A 15,841-nucleotide genomic window follows, 5' to 3' on the forward strand; every position below is an offset into this window, starting at 1 on the left:
TTATGTGGCATGAATTTGCCAGGAATGGGAGCGGGTGCTGGCCCGGAGAGCCCCACGGCCCGCTGGGAGCGACGCCCCTGGGTGGGGGCCGAGAGGCCGGGCCGGAGCCGCCGCAGGACGGGCCTGGGCTCCGGGAGTTCACGGTGAACTGGATCGAGCTACAGCTACTCCGTTTCACAGAAACTCGTGGCCTTTTACCAAATGTTTTGGTGCCCAGACCCGAGGCGGCGCCCGCGTGGTGCGGGGCAGGAGCCTGCAGGGCGGGGGTGGGGGGCAGCGGCCGGGGCCCCGCTGTCATCCCCTCGGGTCCTCCCTGGGGGAAGGCCAGGGCTCCCGGGGCCTGCACCAGGCAGCTCGGACCGTTTTCCCGAGTCGCCTGCAGCAGGTCCCGCCGACAACCCGCTTCTGGTCCTCGCCTGCGGGACCTCAGCCCTAGAACATTCTGGCGTCTGCTGTGATGGCTCCATGAACACCTCCACACGCTCTGAAGGAAGCGTGTCTTGGGCTGCTTCGCGGGCTCCCGTCTGTCCCAGGCACCTCCCATGACGTCAGCTTCACGTCAGACTCTGTCCTCCCCCCCGTGGTGCGGCACTGGCCCTGAAGGGCACCAACGGGGCGGGCGGCGTAACCCACCCCGCGCGGTGCCGGTGACGGCCACCCAAGCAATATCTCGGGAACGCTGCTCTGATGGATCGTGCATGGTCAGGGCTACGTGGCAGTGGGGTCCGCGAAACCGCTTGTGGTTGTCTTGTGCGTCGTCACTCCCGGCAGAGGAGCAGGGTCTGCGGGCTGCACGCGGCTCGGCCCGGATCCCAACACAAGCCTCCCCGGAGCGTCTGTGCCCGTGGAGCCCGGCTCTGGGGTCGCCGCCCACCCGCCCTGTCCCCGTCCTGCCCCACGTCTCGCTCCCCTTCGGACACTATCCCTGAGGCGCCCTCTGGCAGCGGGCCAGCGGCTGTCGCGGGGTATTCCTTGCAGGTGTCCTGCCCGGCGCCCATCTGTGGCAACAGGTTCCTCGGGCGCGGCACCTCGGTGCTCCTGCTCTGTGCCCCATGCGTCTCCCCCGGGCCCTACAGCCATGGGTCTCAGCTCATCCAGGACAGGGACTCCCCAGGGCCCTGCAGTCTGGGGGCCTTGCGTACCTCCGAGGACTGTCTCCGGGCAGGCACCATCCCCAGTGACTTCTGCACCACGTCCTGGGTCCCCCGGGCCCAGCCTCTGGTCCAGCTCCAGCTGCCCCTCCTGCCCGGCTCCCGCGCCCGCTCTGGCCCCAGCTCGGGTTTTCCTGGCCCTCTCCCCCTCTCCGGTCACTGGGCTCCCATCCGCTGTCTTCTGAACACCCGCCGGGGGCACACACTCCACTGACCTCAGGCCCGTGGCTTCCACACACCCCCAGCCCTGCCTTCCCTTGTGCCTGGACGCCGAGGACATGGGACATGAGACACATCGAGGGTGGGACGCCCGGCACGCCCTCCCTGCTCCCCAGGCGGCCTGGACCGTCTCTCCTTTCAACGCAGCCCCGGCAGTGCCTAACCCCAGTGGGGTCCCTCCGCACCCCCAGTGGCGAGTGGCTGGAAGGGCACAGGGGATGCGCCCCCCCGGGGTCTCTGGTGACACAGGCCCTCCTCCCTTCCCCCGACCACATCCGCGTCCCTCCTCTCCTCGTGGTCGGGAGGACGTCACTTCCTATTTCACCGAGAAGACAGACACTATTAGAAGATGCCACCCGAGCTCCAATGACCCCTCTGCCCTGTCCTTGTCGCCGGATAACTGAGGGACGGCCCCGGTTCCTGTGGGACGTCAGGGGGCCCCTCTCTCCTCAGGGTCATCCTGCTGGCACCCGTCCCTCACTCCCCTGCCTCCTCCTCCTCCTGTCCCTCCGCCCTGCAAGGTGAGCCTGACAGGCAAGGGCAGGCCTTGGCCCCGCGGCCCACACCTCTTCACAGGTGCGCAGGCACACGGAGCTCTCCAACTACCCACACAGGAACCAAAACCAGTTTAAAAAACCATCTTTGTTCAAAAGAATATAAGAATTGAGCCACAGGGGAATCTGATTACAGAGGAAGACACAGCCTTCAGGATTTTGGTGAACAGAAACCGATTCCACCAAATGGGTCTTTAAAAAAACAACAAGGAGTACCCTTCCTTTCTTTGTCAGCTGCGCTAACGGAGGCTGGTCCCCTGGGTCCCACTGCTCCGGTCACGGCTCCACTGTCGCCTCTCTGCTAACACACGTGCACCTGTCTCGCTCAGACGCGGGTCCTCCTCACGCATCACGGCGTCCTGCCCATGCACACGGGCGAACCCGTCTATACGTCGCTTCACAGGCGAAGCCACAGCGAGAGGAGCTCTCTCCCGCCGCCACCACCCGCCGCGGGCTCCCGGAGCTCTGGGCCTGGTACGGGGTGAGGGGCACCGAAGGGAAATGCGTAATGAAGGACGTGCAGGGCAGGCTTGGGAGCTGCTGGTGTGCAGACGTAAGGTGGGGTGCAGCCCGTGCTCGGGACGCCCAACGTCCTCCCCAGGCGCCTCCAGCTCTCCGCGGGAGCCTGGCCTTGAGGTGACGCACCTGCGGAAGGGAGGGCCCTGGGGCGGCCGGCCGAGTCCAGCCTTCCTCCCCGACCCAGCCCCGCCCTCGTAGCCAGGCCGGCGCGTCCGAAAGCACTGGTATCTGTAGTCACTTTAAAAATGATTCAGTTCACAACAAGGACTCAGTGTTCCCGTCCCTCTGCCCCCTGCCTCTATTTTGGGATGCGAGCCCTGCTATCACTGAGCAGAATGACACTCGCAGCAGGTACAAGTGACACATGGAAATTTGTTGGATCGGCTGCACTAATTGGGTATCTGTACTTGCAAGATGATGGCACAAGTAGGAGGTGTTCAAACATGTGGGTTCAGAGCCCTGTTTACGGGCCATTTCCATGTAAATGAGGGGCGCCAGGGGCGCCAGCGGCCGCGGGGGTACGGGAGCCAGCCCCGCATGCGGGAGGGAAGGAGGCCGAGCGGGAGAGCCGACCCAGAGTAAGAGAAGCCCGGGCGTTCCCCTTACCTTCGCGCGTGAGATCTATGCCAGCAGCTCCCATCAGCGCTAACGAGAGCTACGCACGTAAATCTCCCGTGAAATGACGGCAGATTAGCCTCATCCATCACCGTGCACGTGTTCCCGATTCCGGGGCAGGCTCCCCGCAGGCAGGCCGCCTGGCGGCGACGCGTTGGGCCGACAGGGCTCCGGCGGCGGGCTCGGGGGACTCGGGGGGCTCAAGGGCCGGGGAGGTCCCCGCCGGGCAGCGCAGGGGGCAGGTGCACAGTGGCAAGGGTGTCGAACACCGCCCCGGCCTCCTCCCGGCCACCCAGCTGCTGGCCATGCGGCACAGGGCCCCAGGCCACGCGCACGGTCCTCTCCCCACCCCACTCTCACAGTCGCCTTTGTTCCTAGGACGACGTGTCTGTGTCATAGATCAGTTCCACTGTCCTCCTCTCCCCGTCCCTGCTCCTATGGTCACACGACGTGCACATCAGAAGTCACACAGGTGGCCCCTTCTCCAGGTAAGAGCGGTCCTCTTGCCGCCGTGACGGCTGCCGGACCGTGCGTCTCTACTACTCCCAAATTTGCTCAACGTCAGGATCTCCAGGACGCCTTCTCTTCCCAGGCACCGGGCCCGTCCTTGCATCCAGCACGATGTTACCCGGCACTCCGTGCCCACCCCTGCACCCCCCGCCTGCTGTGGGGCTGGCAGCATGTGAGGCCCCGGGGCCGTCCGGCCTCTCTTCGGGACCCTCTGCAGGTTCTGCGCCGTGGGTCACACGCGGTCTCTCCACGGACACTTGTGAACATAAATGTAAATGACCTTAAAGAGGAATCCACATGGACCTCCCCACGGGGGCTAGTGCTTTTCCTCCGTGGGACCTGGTGTCTCCTTCCCCGGGCGTCTGACACACTGACAAGCATCTGTGGATAAACATGCTTGCGAACACACTCGCGGCAGCACTGCACGCTTGGGTTTGCACTCTGCAATTTTTCGTCTCACGTTGTATGTTGGCCTAGGTTCCTACAAGCGCCTCCATTTAAAAACATGAATTCGGGACGCCTGGGTGGCTCAGTGGTTGAGCGTCCGCCTTTAGCTCAGGTCATGATCCCAGGATCTGGGATCGAGTTTCGCATCCGGGTCCCTGTGAGGACCCTGCTTCTCCCTCTGCCTGTCTCTGCCTGTCTCTGTCTTTCATGAATGAATAAATAAAATCTTTAAAAAAATAAAAAATAAAAAATGAATTCATACTATTTTCTTGCACAAATACAGCATAATTTATCAGACTTCTGAGCACGCACACCTAACTTGCCCCTAAAATCCTGCTCTTACAAATAAGTCCACAATGCGTGTCATGAAAATATCCAACTCTCCTAAAATGCTCACGATGTGACACACGCCGTTTAATGAATTCAGTCCTCTCTACGACCCTCCGAGGCAAACATCCGGTTCCTGACATATCCTGACATACACCGGAGAGGGGAGCCGAGGCCTGCAGAGCTCACAGGGCTCGTCCAGGTCCGGGAGGGGGTCGGGGAGGCCCATGCAGAGGCCACGCTCACTTGCCACAGCTTTCTGACTGCAACGCCGCTCACGCGTGTGACTGTCCCTGCACTGAGTCCCTGGAAGACAAGTCGCTGGTATGAAGGGCACATCCCTTTTGAGCTCCAGCGACACAGTGATATTCCGAGTCATCGTGAGCCATGCTCCCCAAAGCCGCCACTGCCAACCTGGCGATTGCTGCTGGCAGAGAGGGAAGCAGTGCTGTGACATCCTACCTCTAATGTCGATTTATGACGTTAATGAGGCTGAGCATCGTTTCTAGTATGAAAGCTGCTTATGTCGCCTCTGGAATCTCTCCCCATATCGGCGGCCCATTGTCACTTAGTATTTTTTTTTTTTTTTATTGACTCTAACGTGCCGTCAAGTCACTGTCTACCTGTTTCTGCTGTATTCTAATGGGTTGTTTCCTGTTTATTTGTTTTGTCTATTAAGGCAACTCTAACATAATGCGTGCACGAATATTTCCGTATTTTAAAAGTGCGTTTGATGAGGGAAGGTTTATTTATTTCACTTCTATATTATTTGCGTAACACCCCTTTCACGACTGTAATATGTCATTCATTATGCTTTGGCAAATATCTTCTAATTTCCAACCATGAATTTTACATTGGATTTAAATTGCTCGTGAAACCTGCCAATGAGATGAGGGCTGGCGTGATTCTTATCGTGGTCAAATCAGAACATGTCTACAAGGCTAATGAAGATGCCTTGGAAGAAAAAAAAAGGAAAGGAAAAAAAAAGTCCCTCCTATGGATGGATGGCTACTCTAGAACCTCCTATGGCACGTGGCCACGTGGCAATCCCCTGGGACTGAGCAGCTGACTCCACGTCACTAGGTACTGGCATTCTTTGGGGCGTTGGCTGTACAAGAATTAGGATAGTGAATCCTTACAAGTTTCCATCGTCTGGAGGGAAATTTAAAAGCTCAACGCACCAGGGATGCCTGGGTGGCTCAGCGGTTGAGCATCTGCCTTCGGCCCAGGGCATGACCCCAGGGTCCTGAGATCGAGTCCGGCATCGGGCTCCCTGCAGGGGGCCTGCTTCTCCCTCTGCCTGTGTCTCTGCCCCCCCACCCCGGGTGTCTCTCATGAATAAATAAATAAAATTTTTTTAAAAAAAACTCAACACACCACTTCTTTGTGATGACAAAAATTTGGGTTACACATAGAAGGAACTATTGACATTAGCAGGCGAGAGGTTTAATTACGAAAAGCTTAAATGGGAGATGTTACTCGTTATTTAAGCAGAATGTGCTTCTCCAAACACACTAACGTTAAGATCTTTATAAATAAGAGGGTGCACAATGTTTTTGTCAAACAAAGATTATGACCGAGGAAAGGACATAAAGTATCGTTAAGGAAGAGATATAAAAATTAGTAAACAAAGCTGGTATTAAACTTAAACCAGCACCACGAAATCTCCCACCAAGGCTCTAGGACACACATTGTGGACCAGACGCGGGGTTTTGGGGGGTAATTATAGTTTTAGTCTCCACAGGGATGTGCAAAGGTCCCCGCCAAGCACTGTGGTTCTCTCGTGTACACCGTGGAGTGTGTCGAAGCCCGGACTGCAAGCTCCCGTAGGGCACAAGCCACGCGCAAAGCCAAGTCTCACACACACAGCACCTGCCCCATCGGTGTTTCTGCTTTTTGGGGATTTTTTTTTTTTTTAGAAACTTGTGTAACCAGTCTGATGTTCAGAACAGATGGTACTAGTGAGCGCAGGGACGATGCTATAGCACCCCGCTATCATTCCCCCAAACTCATACGACCATTTCACGAGGTCAGGAACCAGTGTAGCAGCCTGAGGGTCCCCTGATGGGAACGCTGTGCCCTCCTGGCATCCTTGGGTTTGAAAGCCTCCCCATCAACCCCTGGGGTAAAAAGCAGGAAAGGGCTTTCAAACTCTGAAGCTCTCGTGTGGGAAAACCAAGTCTCCCCAGGGCCTGAGGGGCATGAAGGCCTCATTGGCGCCTCCCGGGCTCATCATACACGATGGGTGAGGACCGCGTCCACACGGAGGGCGGCACACACACCGACCTCCCCTCAGGGCGCCGGGCCCTCCAGCGCAGAGAAGCTCCGGCCTGGCGACCGGCGGTCTCCGCGGGGGGACCCGGGCCTTCGGAAGCCCTCTGTGATCCACGGCCGCCCCGCGACCAGAGTCCCCTCCGTGATCTACGGTTCCGCGTGACCTTGCCTACTTCCCAACTTCCCTTCAATCAAAACGCCCACTGGATGCAGGTGATTGTTCTCTGTTGGGAAGAAGGAAACTTCATGATTTGCGGTTTCTGTCACACTGCGGGGCAGGGGAGCAGGCATTAGCAGTTTGTATCCTACTTTCCAAGAGAGCGGCGGTCCATGACCTTGATACAAGCCACGAGAAATGCAAATTCCTACTGTTTTCTAACCTAAATTCCAGAAAAATCAAAGCTCAAGCACCTTCATGTATTTTTTTCACCCTCCAGGAGATTTCATGACCTCACATGTAACAAATATTATTAAAACGGAGGGTAACAGGAGTCGCGAGAATTATCTAAGCAAGATGAATGGATCCCTAGGAAAACAATCAGAAGGCATTATGTCATGAGTTAGAGATGATCCTGACGAAGCATGACTCAGATTTTGTGGTTGTTTTCTGGGGAAGCGTGTCAGACAGTGGTGAATTGTGAGTTATATGAACAATGCCGTGCCGGGAGGCAAAACAGGGAGACTGAGTGGCAACCCAGCAGTTCCGCAGATTTTTGGTGAGCGTGCGTGGATGTGCACACAGTGCGTTGCGTATGCGCGCAGATGATGTTTTGCAACCACATGTGGAATAGACACAAGGATGGAAACCTGTGGTATCTGCCTAGGCTTGGGGACAGGACAGAGGCAGTTCCCAGGAAAGAAGGCTGGCTGGAAAAGTGAAAATACCTACCCAGGGTGAATCCCGTCTGTGTCACTCACTAACTGCACCAGGCTGGTTAACCCCCCTGCACATCAGTTTCTTCTAATATAAGTGATAGAAAAGAATGACAACAACCTCCCAGCCTGTCCTGAGGACGAGGGCAATGTCAAGGGCACTCTGGGACCCCAGTCTGCACGTGGGGGATTCAGCCACCATTGTCACCGTGTGCAGTTCACACGCTTTCCTGTAAACCCTTAGTCTATTTGATTTAACCCTTTACCCTTAGTCTACAGAAAAAAAAATCACGATTTGATGTGATTTGCCCCAAGGCATACAAACGGTTATTGGCGGTGCTAGAATGAAACCTACTGGTATTCGTCAATTGTCCTAAAGAAATTCATTTCAACGGGTCAAAGAACACAGATTTATAAAGTTTGAACTATTTCAGCAGATTCCTCCTCCTGGGCGCACAATACACTTTTCTTTAAAATAGTCGCCATTCAGAACACAATTCACGACATTTTTTGGGAAACAGATATTGATTTTATTTTAAGTAAAGTCTTTAGCATGGAAATTGGATGCAGAGTGTGATTTTCTCTTTGGGCTCTAGTTCAGAGGAAATTGGATTTCCTAGAGCGCCAGCTGCAGAGACGCCACAGGTGTTCATGGCTCAGCAATCACAGTGGCTAATTGGGACACACTAGGACAAAAAAATTGCCCTAAATCTAAATCTTGTTCTATGGCACTTTTATTTTTCCCATAAGAGCAAGCCCCAAAGTCCTTCTTTCACTGGGGATGCGAAAGGAAGCTAGCTGCCTGGATGGGAAATATGGTGCATGGAGGACAGAGGTGGAATCACAAGGGAGGGAGAAGAGTCTCTGCGTAGCAAGGGTGGTCGGGACCAGGGCCCTTCCACCTGAATGTTTCCCAATTTGACTTGTAATCTAATGAGTAGCATCAATGAAAGAACAATCCTGAGAATCTACCGTTCGAACAGCTGCACAGCAGCAGCTCAACTAGAATCAGGACAGTTGAATATGGTAATGCTGGTGCTGGAGGTCGGGAGAGAGGTGGACAGGTGAGAGACAGCAGTGACCAATCTCTAGGGTTGAAGGCAGGTAAACAAATCCTTAGGGTGGGCCACTCTATACCCTTCATCTGAAGGGAAACATTCTCTCTCCTGTGGACCCCAGGTATCATACAGCACGCAGACTCATTTAATGAACCCCAAGCCCAAGTCACCAGGAGCAAAGCCCTTCATCCTATTGTGTTGCTGTACATGCCAAGTATCCACATCTGTGCCTTGGGTCCAGATCTGAGTTTTGTATATTCCCCTGCATAGTAAAGCCACTCCTATATTTATCCATTTGTTGAACTTAACTTTGAAGACCCAGGCCTGGGGTCACCTCCTCTACACAGACATCCTTGGCATCTTGCGTCAGAGTTCACATCTCTTCTGCGCTTCCTAAATCATCTCACCCAGACCACTGTGGACTCTATGGGAAGGGACCCAGTGCCTCATGGGGCTGGGGTGTGCACTCGGCTCTGGAGCAGAGAAGGAAAAAAGGCACACGTTTGGTTCTGAGGGAGGACTGTGTGGGCTGGTCTCACTGACCTTACCGCACCTTACATTTGTTCAATTTCTGAATTCTGGGAGGACAATGACTGTGTCCCATTCATTTTTATACCTCCAGAGACTGTGGCAATTCTGGCACAAAGAGAGCATTCAACAGTGTGACAAACAGGCAACGGATGAAAAAACTGATGAACACACATGAGTTCCTTGGTCCCTGTGACAGGAAAGGAGACTTTGAGTGATTTTTTGTCATATCCTATTCTAATGCTAATGTCTCAATATTTTCATCCAGGTTGGAAACAGGCTTGGATTAAACACTGAAGTGCAAGGCTACTTGGAATTAGTAATTTGTGCTAAATCTGGATTTCTTACCAAAATTCTCTTGTAGGCCAGGTACTGTCGTGGCCACTTACTCATGTCACCCAAGGATGGTCACCTACGGTTTCTAATCTTCCCCTTACTGGCCTTTGAAAGGGGAAAAATAATCACTTAGACCTGTGGGGTTTGGGAGGAATTCAGGACTTGCCCAGTGCTGGTGCTCAGCTGGGGCTCAATCCTTCATAGGTGTCATTTTATCAAAGTTGACATAAGGGGTGAAAATGACACCAATTCATACAGCGCCTCTCCCATCATTAATATTGCCTGTGGTCTCAGATGATGCCACACAGTATCTGTTTTTATCTGTCTTTTATGGTCTTATTATGAACAAAGAACTCCTGGATGCCAGACAAGCTTACCTTCGGGGTGAGACTATGTGGAATATTCCATGTCATTGGTGGCTTTCTACTATGAAATAACTGCTAAAGAACAAAAGCCTTCACTACGTTGTGTCTTAATAAATTAAACAGAACTCTATCTTCATCCTCAGTGAAAATCTTAGAAAACTTTGTACTCAACATCCTTATATGATTGCTCAACTGTTCACCTGACCAGCCTCAAAAAAAAAAAAAAACTAATAATACAATCTGAGTTGTTTTTCAAACTGGGAAAAAAATTTTTAAGGCAATGGAACCAGCCTAAATGGGCTATGGAAATTCATTACTATAAAGTATGAAAACCCCTATTTCCATCTGATTAAGAAACTTAGCCATGTGATCTACAGATTCGGTTCAATCCCTATCAAAATCCCAATGTAGTTTTTCTTTTTTCTTTTTCTTTTTTAATTTTTTTTTTTTTGCAGAAATAGCAGGATCCATCCTAAAACTCACATGGAATCTCAAGGGACTCCCAAACAACCAAACAATCTTGAAAAGGAACAAATCCAAGTTTTCGTATTTTTTGATTTCAAAACTTAATACAGAACTATGTAACCAAGTCAGATACTGGCAAAAAGACAGACACGTAGAAATAGAATAGAATAGAATAGAATAGAATAGAATAGAATAGAGAGCTTAGAAATAACTCCTCCTGTACACGGCCAGATGAGTTGACAAGGGAGCCAAGACCACTCGATGGGGAGAGGACGGTCTTTTCAACAAATGGTGCGGAGACAACTGGCTATCCACATGCAAAAGAGTGAGGTTGGACCTTTCACTTACAGCACACGCAAAAATGAACTCAAAATGGAACACAGGCCTAAACAGAAGAGCTGAAACCACAAGATCCTTAGGAGAACATAGAGGGAAGAACCCTTATGACATTGGATTCTGTGCTGATTTCTTAGAAATGACACAGGAGTACAGGTGGCAGAGGGACATTCGAATGGCCACTGAGCACAGGAAAAGGTGCTCAGCATCTCTCATCACCAGGGAAATGCAAATAAAAACCACAAGGAGGTACCAGTTCACATCCATTGGGATGTCAACTATTAAAGAAACCAAAAACTCAGAAAACGGAAAACAACAGGAGTTGGTGAGGACGTGGAGAACTGGGAGTCCTCAATATGAAGCCCTAAAAAAGAAGAAGGTTCTGACACCTGCTGCCACATGGATGGGCCTTGAGGAGCTTCCACCACACGTGCCCTGTGGAAGACGCCAGACACAGAAGGCACATCCTGTACAGTTGCACTTGTACGAAGTGATTGCCTGCAATCATCAGATTCACAGAGACATGAAGTGGCTGGTGGGCGCCAGGGGTGGCGGCCGGCGGGTTGGGGGGGTTTGCTGGGGAGCAGTGCTCCACGGACACAGAGCTCCAGTCCGGGGATGTGAGTGTCCTGGAAATGCGTGCGCTGACGTCTGCACAGCGGTGTAAACGTAGTCAATGCCACTGAACCGTATACTTAAAAATGGATGAGTTGGTGACTTTTATGTGGTTTGTATTTTTCCACAATTTAAAACATCTCTTAAAAAGGAAGCTTAGCCATCGCCTAAAGTTTTGCAGGGAGCGTGGCTCTCAAGGTCCACAGTGGCACCGAGAGAGGTTTAATAACGGGGATTGACAGCAACCTGTAAAGGCCATGGGCTACGCAGGCCAGGCCCTAATTAAAGACCCGCTTAATTTACTTAAAGATAAAATGTCCCCAAACAGAACTAATCGTGGAAATACGGATCGGATTTTAAAGAGCTTCACACCAAGGAGTTTCTGTAGAACTGCCAAAGGGTGAACAGACCTATTAGTGTGGCTATGAAATTATTCTGGGGATGATGCAGTTGAATAACAGAAGACTATTTGAGTCTATCTTTAGCAATGGACTATAAATTCTGACTTTATATTGAGCTTGTTTATTAAAATTAAAGAACATTAAAAACACCCTGTATTTACAGGCCTATCTTTATGGTTTTCAAAGGGAGATATTTCAAAGTGGATACATAAAACATTTGTCTGCTTGTAAAGCCAAAAGTATGGCAGAGAATCGTACCTTTATGTGGCTCCTTGGACAGCCATACGTCTGTGGGACCGACCAGAACCTTCCTCGACTGGATGTTGTTGATAATTTCAGAGACACAAACAGTTGATTGGGTTCAATAACTACATTTTTCCCCCCTTCCGGATGTCGTCAGTCTAGGGGAGAATAAAAAGGCAGAGAAATGAGGTTGACACACAAAACGAAAGAAAGTTCTACGCGAGGGATGTAGTTATCGGGGAGGTTTCCTGGCTTGCGAGGCACACGCGGCCGGGGTGAGAGCGGCCGGGCCAAGCGCGTGGACGCAGGACAGGCCGCAGGCGGGGACAGTGGACGTGACCCTCGGCGGTCACCAGCAGTGAGTTCTCGATAAATGACTCATCACAGAGAAGTCCCTTAGAAACCAAATCATACTCTGTGGTGTGAAAATGACACAAAACCGTAAACAAATTCTTACAAAATTAAGCATGAGAGCTGTTTTGTGATTGTGTCTAAAAAGTACGGGGGCAGCGTGGACGCTGCGGGGGCTGATTACAGAAGCACGGTGCTGCGTCCGCACGGGCGCACAGCTCAGGTCACCCCAGGTGCCACCCGCGCCCTTATGTTTGCCCTCCCCCGACAGGCACACATGGGCTGCCGTCCTTCCCATGTCAAATATCTCACAAGAGCATGTTAGTTGCGAACTAAAAAATAAAATACAATCTAAAGTAATAATTTACATTTTGTATTTGCTGTATCTATAAAGCTACACCCAAATATACTGTCCATAACGGACTTTATGCCTTATCTTCTATGGTCGGGATTTATAGTCTCTGGAATACGCTCTGGGATGCTGCTTACTAAGTTGGCTAAGAATGGGTTGGATGGTACTCGGTACGGTGGTTTTATGAAAATGCATGTTTTTTCTCACCAAATGCAGAAAGTCAAATACATAAATTTAAATACATCTCATAAATGAACCGACATAAAGCAAAACAATTAGGTGGTTGCAAACGCGTGAATATGATAGGATATTAACGATCAAAGTCACTCCATCCGAGGCCAGCACCTTGTTAAAAAAATCGCATCTTCATAAAATATTATGTTAAAGTAATTTACACACAATGTCCTACTCTTCTGGGGAATCCCAGAAATGAAGCCTGTATCACCCTAAGCATCTCCTGTTCTCCCATTATTTGGGGAGCCCTCGGGTTCACGGCCGGTCATGGGGGGAGAGCCCTGGAGAGTGTACCGGTTACGGAAGTCTGACAGCGCGTCCATCCGAAAATGGTTGGGAAAAAGAATAGGTTTCCCTCAAAGTGAGAGGGATCTACAAAGTAGAGCCATGGGGACCAAATGAAGGGGTTTCTTTTGGCACACGCTGTACTCTCCACGGACACGACGGGGAATCCTGCGGCTTCTCACACCTCCACCCAGCCGGCCACAGCCTTCCTCGGAGGCTTCCTGCAGGTGTCACCATCCGTCCCCCAGCCCGCTAGAGGGGGCGGCCAGCGCCTGTCCCGGTCCCCTGGGCTCACGGGCCGTGGGCCACACAGCGCCGGACACCCGCCCTGCTCCGAAGAGGGGGAGGCCCCGGCTGTCGGTGTTTTCAGCTGAGTCCTTACGAGGTGTGGGCCGAAAAGTCGCCGGCGAACGGATTATCGGTGAGACGCCCTTGAAGAGTTCGAAGCTTCTCACAAAGCGAATATAAATGTTCTGATTTACGGCAACTGGTATGGAAAACAGAAATTCCTTCTTAAAAAGATAATTTAAAAAATAGAACGGAGCGAGCTGAGATGCCTCTTCTTTGAACTACAGACCTCTCACTACGTGAGAACTCCCAGCACGATCCCGAGTGGCTTCCCTTAGGGACGCGATCTCAGAGGGCGTCACCTTTTCCCAATTATGCAGGGGCAGGAGGAAGGATTATGCACAACGGTTCCTGCTGCTCACAGTTTTCTGTCACATGTGCTGCCTGTGATAATTGATAATGGAATTCCCAGGATGAGCTCGTGAGTGCAGCGTTTAGCAGGGAGCTGAGCTGCAAAACCCAAGCGGCACAGGCCAGGTGGGCCTCCAGACCCTCGGCCCCACTCCGCCCTCACCCAGAGCTTTCCCGGCGATTCCCCACCTGCTGTCACTCACGGGGGAACCTATGGGCTTTGCTGGATGCCATCTGTCATGATGTGACATCATTGTATGTTTTTATTTGTTTTAAAGTGTTTTTTTTTTTTAAGATTTTGTTTATTCATTTGAGAGAAAGGCAGAGAATGAGTGGGAGAGAGGCAGAGGGAGAAGCAGACTCCCCGCTGAGCTGACCAGGGAAGGAGCCGACGCGGGGCTCAGTCCCAGGACCCTGAGATCATGACCTGAGCCGAAGGCGGACACTTAACTCACTGAGCCACCCGTGAGCTTCCTAGGCGTCCTGCTGTAAGGAGTTTTGAGACAAGTGCAGATCCCCCCACCCAGAGCCCACACTCTCCAACGACGGGACCCTGCAGAACTGTAACACGTGGACCCCAAGCACCACATTGAGGCCGGATCATCCTGCAGACCTTGGCCCAATGGCCCAGGTGTGCCTGTGCTCACCAGTGTGTGTGCACGGGATCTGTCCCCCATGACCCTGTCCCCGTGTGCATGCACAGGGTCTGTCCCCCGTGACCCCATCCCTGTGTGCGTGTACGTGGTCCATTCCCCATGACCCTGTATCTGTGTGTGTGCACATGGTCCATCCCCCGTGACCCCGTCTCTGTGTGTGTGCACAGGGTCTGTCCCCTGTGACCCCGTCCCCGTGTGCGTGCACATGGTCTGTCCCTTGTGCCCCTCTCCCCATGCGCATGCACATGGTCCGTCCCCCATGACCCTATCCCTGTGTGCGTGCATGGGGTCCGTCCCCTGTGACCCTGTCCCCGTGTCATGCACATACCCACCACCATGCCCAAGACACAACTTCCCTCCCCTCGGGTCCCTCCTGCTGCCCTGTAGAACGACACCCAGTTCCACTGGCAACCACTCATGGGTCCTCCAGTCCTGTCATCCTGTCATCTCCAGAATGTCCCTGACCTTTAGGGACTGGCTTTTTTTCACCGAGCCTCCTTCCCTGGAAACTCCTCCAGAGCGTTGCTGTATCAACAGGGCTCGGGGCAAGTACGGGCCAAGTCCCGCTGTTCACTGGCTGAAGGACCTGGGCCGTGCGCCGTCCTGGGCTGCTGTGAACCCACTGCAGGGACACCTGTGGACCGAGTTTGTGGGGAGACAGATTCCCACTTTCCAGGGTGGGTGCCTCAGGGTATCGCCGGGTCCCTCAGTAGGGGCACGTTTAGTTTTATTTTTTAAAGAATCTGCCCACGTTTTCCACGTTGGCTCCACACCTACGTTCCCGTGCACGTTCCGGGCTGGTGCAAAGCCCGGCCTCCCTGCCTCCTCAGCAGCTCTGCCGCCGTCGCTGCATCCTTGTCCAGCCATCCTGACGGCTATGGCCGCCGCCTGTGTTTCCCTGATGCCTCCCGACGCGGATGGTCCTCTCGCAGGCGTATTTGCTGTCTGCGTGTCTTCTGGGTCCTGTCCGTCCATGTCTTTCATCCACTTTCTAACTGGGTTTCTTAATGTTGAATTTTGGGAGATCATTGAACATTTTAGATATAAGTTCTCTGTTGAATACATGCTTTCAAATGCTGCCCCCAACCTGCTGCTTGTCACTTCAGCGTCCTGACAGGCTATGTCGTACAGCAAAAGTGTCAATGTTGATGAAGTCTAATCAATCAGTTCCCCTTAATGGATCATACATTCATTTATTCACACATTTATTGTCTGCCTTCTTCCTCTGCAAAATGATGCTCCACAGGGCGGACTCCTCGCTATCCAACTTACTGCTGGGTCTCGGAAGTCTAGAATTGTGCCTGGCCCACAAACATATGCAGAATGAGCTTAAAATACAGATGAAAACTAGGTAAAAATCATCTTCGTTCTTTTTCTATCACTAGGAAGAATAGTCAATAATATCATATTTATTCTCTGCAAGACGCC

At 52.3% G+C, this 15,841-nt stretch overlaps 1 protein-coding gene across 15 annotated transcripts in view; it reads right to left on the bottom strand.

The window, feature by feature from the left end:
- The window catches only part of MYT1L (myelin transcription factor 1 like), a 404,563-nt gene that overhangs the window by 172,871 nt on the left and 215,851 nt on the right, over nt 1-15,841 (bottom strand). For 14 of the 15 annotated variants that reach the window (XM_038560664.1, XM_038560668.1, XM_038560658.1 and 11 more), the window contains one exon: nt 11,852-11,994. The exons of the other annotated variant lie outside the window; for it this stretch is intronic. The gene's annotated coding sequence lies outside the window, so the exon portion shown is untranslated. The remainder of the gene's footprint in view (nt 1-11,851; nt 11,995-15,841) is intronic. 15 annotated transcript variants of the gene reach the window in all.

This window comes from Canis lupus, chromosome 17, assembly GCF_011100685.1.
Source record: "Canis lupus familiaris isolate Mischka breed German Shepherd chromosome 17, alternate assembly UU_Cfam_GSD_1.0, whole genome shotgun sequence".
NCBI classification, from domain to species: domain Eukaryota; kingdom Metazoa; phylum Chordata; class Mammalia; order Carnivora; family Canidae; genus Canis; species Canis lupus.